Consider the following 6,812-nt stretch of genomic DNA (forward strand, 5'->3'; position numbering starts at 1 on the left):
CAAGCTCCTTTCACGGGGTCCTAGGGCAATGGCCCAAGAGTCTGGAGGACCGGAAAAGAGAGGAAGTCCCAGAAAGGGCAAAGCTGGTAGGGGCCAAGGTGGGAGTGGGAGTTTTCCTGGTCTATTACCCCCATTTATTACACATTTTGGTTTAATATGGTCGTTCTCAAGCCTCAGAGTTTTAACATCTAGTTAAGTACTATCTACCCAGATTCCATCCTTTATTATGATTTACAAAGGTTTAAAGAATAATCCAGTTCTTTCCTGTAGTCTGGGGGTAGGAAGGCTAGGGAGGAAGAATGAACTGAGAAGAGAGTGACAGGCAGAGGAGGGCTAGGAATTAGACTGAGATTTTAAAAATGGGGTGAATATATAATTTCTAGGGTACAAATGCACATCAGGACAAACTACATCCATATAAGATAGAAATATGACCCTAAAACATATGTCCTCATTTTGCCTCGAGTCAATTTTATGTTGTTCCATATCAGATATATAGAGATACAAATTTTAAATATTAATAATTTCATATGGTCTAAGACAAACTTTAAAAACTACAACTAGGGGCGCCTGGGTGACTCAGTCGTTGAGCATCTGCCTTCAGCTCAGGGCGTGATCCCGGTGTTCCGGGATCGAGCCCCACATCAGGCTCCTCCACTGGGAGCCTGCTTCTTCCTCTCCCACTCCCCTTGCTTGTGTTCCCTCTCTCGCTGGCTGTCTCTCTCTCTCAAATGAATAAATAAAAATCTTAAAAAAAAAATAAAATCGTTTAAAAAAGAAATAAAAACTACAACTAAAGCCTCTTCCCATATCTGTCCCCTTCTTTTTCCCTTGCCCTGTTCTCCTGTAGTTAACTCCTTATAGCTTCTTTCTAGTGTATCTTCCTAGTGTTTCGTTATGCAAAAATAAATGCATTTGTAACTCCCCAACCTTTGTGCACAAAATATATATAGCATAGTATCTACTCGGTCTGATAGCTTGCTCACCTACACCCTGGAGATAATCCCCTATCAGTAAATGCAGGCCTTCCTCATCCTTGTTTAGGCTCCACAGTATTTCGATGTAGTTAGTACCATAGTGTTTTTAGCTAATCCCCTCTCTATGGACAATTTGCACATTAAGACATTTTATCAGGGGAGGAGGGAGACAAAGAAATTTTATCAGTGTGTTTTGAATATATGCGGTGTTCCAGGGACATTATTTTAATCCTCTTTTTCACTCTTCACACTCAATCACTACCACAGCGTGACACGGTTCCGCTTGGTGTTCCCACAGCCCCGAACCCTTCCCTTGGCTCTGCAAGCGCCCTCTGTCTGCGCAGCAGCTCCTGGGGGATGGGCCACGGCTGCGCTGTCCAGCACCGTAGCCCCTACTTGGGTGCAGTTGTTTACGTTTAAATGAATCAAAATAAAATTGCATTCTCCAGTCGGGCTAGCTACATTTCAAGGTCTCAGTAGTCACACGTGGCTAGTGCCCACCACACCGGACGGTGCAGATAAAGAACACTCCACATGGAGGTTATTCCTTATCTAGCTCCCTCATTTGACCGTTCCTATCTTGAGGGGCAGGGACGGGGATTTTTCTCTGGTTCTCCTTGGTGCTTCCCTAGCACAGTGCCAAGGACATCATCTGTGTTCAATAAATGTGGAGTGGGGAAATGAGTGATGAGGACACGGGGCTCACGGCCTAAGTGTGCCCAAGGTCACACTCAGCACGTGCCTGAGCTGTTATTCGAACTCAGACTGTTTAGGTGCTCAGCAGGGTCATAATGACTCACGTTAATTTTCAAAATATTGAATCAATAGCTACTGAAAATGAAACTTGTAGCTGAATAAGACTGGAGAAAGCTTTTCCTTCCTTTTGATTTTTTTTTTTTTCTGGAAGTTTTGGATATCTGATCCTAAAGATCCCCTGGGAACCTCAGAGAAACTCTCACGTGAGAATTGGGTGGGGAAAGCCCCAACCTCTGGCCTCTGGAAAGCAATGGTTTATTTCCGTCTGTAAATACACTGTATGAATTTGCCAGGCTACCACAGCAAAATACCACAGACTGGGTGGCTTAAACAGAAGTTGACTTCTCACAGTTTTGGGGGCTAGAAGACAAAGATCAAGGGGTTGGCATGTTAGGTTTCTCCTGAAGCCTCTTTCCTTGGCTTGCAGATGGCGGCCTTCTTCTTAGGTCTGCACATGGCCCCCCTCTGAGTGGTCTGTCTCCTTCCTGATCTCTCTCCTTATAAGGGCACGGGTCAGAGGAGATTAGGGCCCACCCTGAAGACCTCTTTTTAACTTAATTACCTCTTTTAAAGACATTATCTCCAGATCCACTCACATTCTGAAGTACTGGGGATTAGGACTTCAACGTGTGAATTTGGGGGAGACACAATTCAGTCCATCGCATCTACTGTTCCCTAGAGAGAACTAGAGTCCATCCTCTTTAACATTTCTCTTTGACGAAGAGATAACAGAACTTATATTAGGCTTATCCAATTACAGGCTGCTTTTATTTTTTTATTATTTATTTATTTATTTATTTGACAGAGAGAGACAGCCAGCGAGAGAGGGAACACAAACAGGGGGTGTGGGAGAGGAAGAAGCAGGCTCCCAGCAGAGCAGGGAGCCCAGTGCGGGGTTCGATCCCAGGACGAAGGCAGACACTTAACAACTGAGCCACCCAGGTGCCCCTACAGGCTGCCTTTTTTTTTTTTTTTTAAGATTTTATTTATTTGACAGAGATAGAGACAGCCAGCGAGAGAGGGAACACAAACAGGGGGAGTGGGAGAGGAAGAAGGCTCATAGTGGAGGAGCCCGACGTGGGGCTCGATCCCATAACATCAGGATCCCGCCCTGAGCCGAAGGCAGACGCTCAACGGCTGTGCCACCCAGGCGCCCCCCTACAGGCTGCTTTTATTCTATAAAGAAAGAAAGACTGCAAATGCTTTGTTCTTCAGAACACAAGATGCACTTCAGTTGGTACGGAGTGAGAAGTCTTCTTAAGGAAAAGCAAACAGAAACATGGAGAGGTTGAAGGTGTCTCAGGGGACCACAACCACTGGCGGAGTCAGTCACACCACAGCGTGGCAGGTGGGTGGGGGGGCGTGCTTTGGAGATATCTGAAACGCAGTGTACCCACCTTTTACCAAGCAGCTAGGGGACGATCTTCTCTTGGTCAACTTCTAATTAGGCCATTAAATCCAGGTACGGGTGGTTTTTTAAAAAAGATGGGGCAAAATTAGGGAAGGGTTTGATACCCAGTTCTAGTCACACTTTTCTCCCCACTGTAAAAGTACAAGTTTGTTGCATATAGAAGGCAGAAGAATAAAATGCAGAATAAAGAAGGAAATAAAGAATAACACCTGAAACTAATGTAACGTAATATGTCAACTCTACTTCAATAAAAAAATAAAGAATGAAAATGAAAGGGTGCTCAGTCCATTGAGCATCTGACTCTTGGTTTCGGCTCAGATCCATGGTCTCAGGGTGGGAAGATTGAGCCCGAGTCTGGCTCCATGCTCAGTGGGGAGTCTGCTTGAGATTCTCTTTCCCTCTCCCTCCCCCTTCTCCTCCCCCTTCTTGCACATGCACACATGTTCTTGCTTTCTCTCTAATACATAAATAAAATCTTTTTTGAAAAAAAAAAAAAGAATGAAGGGGCACCTGTGTGGCTCAGTTGGTTAAACGACTGCCTTCGGCCCAGGTCATGATCCCAGGTTCCTGGGATTGAGCCCCATGTTGGGCTCACTGCTCAGTGGGGAGCCTGCTTCTCCCTCTCCCGCTCCTCTGCTTTGTGCTCTCCCTGTCAGATTAGTGAATAAATCTTCAAAAAACAAATAAAATAAAATAAAATACTTTTCAATTATGTTTCAAAACCAGGATCATTCCACATACACTGCTCTTGGAATCTGTATTTCCACTTATTATATCATGAACGGTGTTTGGTTTACTTTTAAAAATCTTGTTATTAATAACTGAAAAGAATTCCATCACATTGATGTGGCTGAACTTGTTTAAAACACACAGATAATTTGTTTAACTATGACCATGTGGGTTGGAAAAACAAAATTTATTAAAGGAAATAATCCCAAACCACATGTGATAAAAGTAATTAATATAATTTTTGACTGTAATTTTGTAGTATAGACAACACAGATACCCTCCTCACATGAAACCCGGCTCTGACCACAGCCCTGCACCACTCCACAGGAAGCCTGGGTGAGATGCAGCTGTAGGACTACGCAGAGTGGTCTGGTTCACTAAGAACTGAGGTGAGCTGTGGATTATACGCTGTCATTTAAGGGAAATGATATGCATCTCTTCTAGCTTGATTCAGACAGATGCAATACTTCCATTAACAGATTCATTCCTGAGGGTCACTGAAAGAGGGTCCTGTCCCTTAAGAAAGGTATTACCCCCGGTAGGGGCAGGGCATATGTGTAAAATCAGTCAGCCTCGAACCTTCAGAATTTCCATATCTCAGAACTTTAGCCAGAGAGACCGCGACAGCTTGGGAAGTGAGATTCCTGAAGGCACAGAGCTCTCTAGAAGCCTGTAAGGGTGTGGACCAGGAGGCTGAGCTCCTAAAGGCATGCTATTCCAATCTGGGCCATTTAGGGTCTCGGATACTTAAGATTTGGAGGGAATAAGCGGAATTTCCTCTCAGCAATCTGGGCTGGACATGACACTCCAAGGTTGCTTTATGGTCTCCACTCTGGACTCTGTCCTGCCTTCCTCTAAACCCTCTGAACCTTTGGCTGGACTCAGCTCCCAGCTAACCTATTTCTCCTTGAGTTTGAATTCTTATCTCGGTGAACGGCACCACCAATTGTTCATTTGTCAAAGCTTAGTGAGTTTTGTTTCCTCTCTCACCCTCACAGCCAACCTGGTTACCAATTCTTGTTGATTTTGCCTGGGGACTGTTTCTGAGACCCTCTCCCTCATTGTCAAGCTCAGAAGCACGGCCTGAGCTTAGGGTACCCCAACTCTCCAGTCCAGCCCGACACCGTGACCAGAGGAGTCTTTCTAATGGTGGTACTGATTATGTCACACCTGCGTCAAAATGGCCTTTCCGATGCCCAAACTCTCGAGCAGGGGATACAATGATCTTCACAACCTGGCACCCACTTATTGTAGTCTATTCTTCCAGCACACCAGTTTACAAGACTTTCCCTGCTTTTCCGAGACAGCCTGTGTGTACACGCTGCTATGGGTCTTCCCCCCTCGAGTTGGTAAGTTCTCATTTATTCTTCGAGAGCTGGAGCAAATGTCACCTCTGTAACTTGGAATTCATTGTTCCTTCCCTTGGGTTCCCTTTGAGCTCCACCTAATTGTCTTCCCACCTAGACTGTGAGCTTCTGGAGGGTAGGTACCTATCCTTGCACCTAGCATGGTGCTTAAAGTCAATAGACACTCAACAAATAATTATTGCATTAGATAGCCAGTGTTTACAGTTTGTACTTCCTTTGGTGTCTATATACTGCCCTGCAGTCTTTTCATGTATATGAGGTGTGACCAAGCCCTGATGTGACTCATTATTTAATAAGCATACCGGAATTTATGTAATCAAATCGGAGCTGCTTCCTTCAAAGGCTTCACCTTATGAGACTGGATACTTCGTCCAGCAATGCTGTCATTGCTCAAAACACCTCTGGAGCACCTCTCTTGCAAACAACTTTGGCATTTATAGCACTTTCTTTTCTATCTTCTCTGTGGTAGCTTTTTTGGTTTCCATTTATTCAACATTTATTATGTGCTTATCTATCCCAGGCACCAAGCTGGTGCTGGGTGACAGATAAGATAAATCAGACATTTACTCTGTCTTCAAAGAAGTTTCTGTTTGGTAAGGGAGATAAGATCTAGACAACCACTACAATACAAGGTGAAGTGATAATGCTCCCTCCAGGTTGGATCTGATTTTTGGAAAAAGCCGAAAGTCCTTTGATTTCAGCCTCCCAACGAGGTGAAAGACAGAGGTATGTGATAACACACTGCTTGAAGCCAACGTGTTCTCAACACTTCCAAAAGAGTCCAGTGCGTTTCCAGCACCCCTCTCCCCAACAAGAGACTAAACTATCTGGCAGGTTCGTTCCAAACCCAGACTCCCACTTTGTGGCAATGCTCTTCTATATACGGAGTCTTCCCAGCTAAAGCTAAGCTCTTTGAGGGCAGGTGCTGAGGTCTTATTTTCACTTTTGTTTTCACAGCATCTGGGGGACACATAATATATGTCGGATAAATATTCATTGAGTTACTGAGCCAAAAGGTGTCTCAACGTGCCACACGGACTTCACAGCGAGCCTCCTCTCCCCATGTGCTTTATACGCTTGGTAGGGACAGATCCTCAAGGGACAGACGACTACGATCGAAAGGACCAACGCCGGGGAGGGCACGCATGGGGGCACTGGCGGCGGATCTGGGACTAGAGCCCGGGAGTTCCTGCTTCCTGGTTCCCCGGAGCGAGTGTCCTTTGGTGGGAGCCGCGGGGAAGGGAGCAGCCCTTCCTGCGCGTCGGGCGCCCGCCCCTTCCCCGGCCTCCCAGGGACTTGTACGGAGCGGCGCCGGCCGGGGACGCCGACGGTGGCAGGACCACCCACAGAACCCCCCACCCCGGTTATGAGGAAGATTTTCAGCTCCTGGGAGAGACAGTCGGAGACTCGGCCAGGAGAGGCAGGAACCGGGGGGCTCCGGGAGGAGGAAGAGAGGCGCGGCCGAGAGATCCAGGGCAAAGTCTGCGCGCCGGGGAGCGGCGGAGGCCGCGTCCAAGCCGAGGGGTCCGCGGGGCCGGGCCGCCGTCCCGCCGCACCGCCGGCGCGCACGCC

The sequence above is a fragment of the Ailuropoda melanoleuca genome, chromosome 16, assembly GCF_002007445.2.
Source record: "Ailuropoda melanoleuca isolate Jingjing chromosome 16, ASM200744v2, whole genome shotgun sequence".
Lineage (NCBI taxonomy): Eukaryota > Metazoa > Chordata > Mammalia > Carnivora > Ursidae > Ailuropoda > Ailuropoda melanoleuca.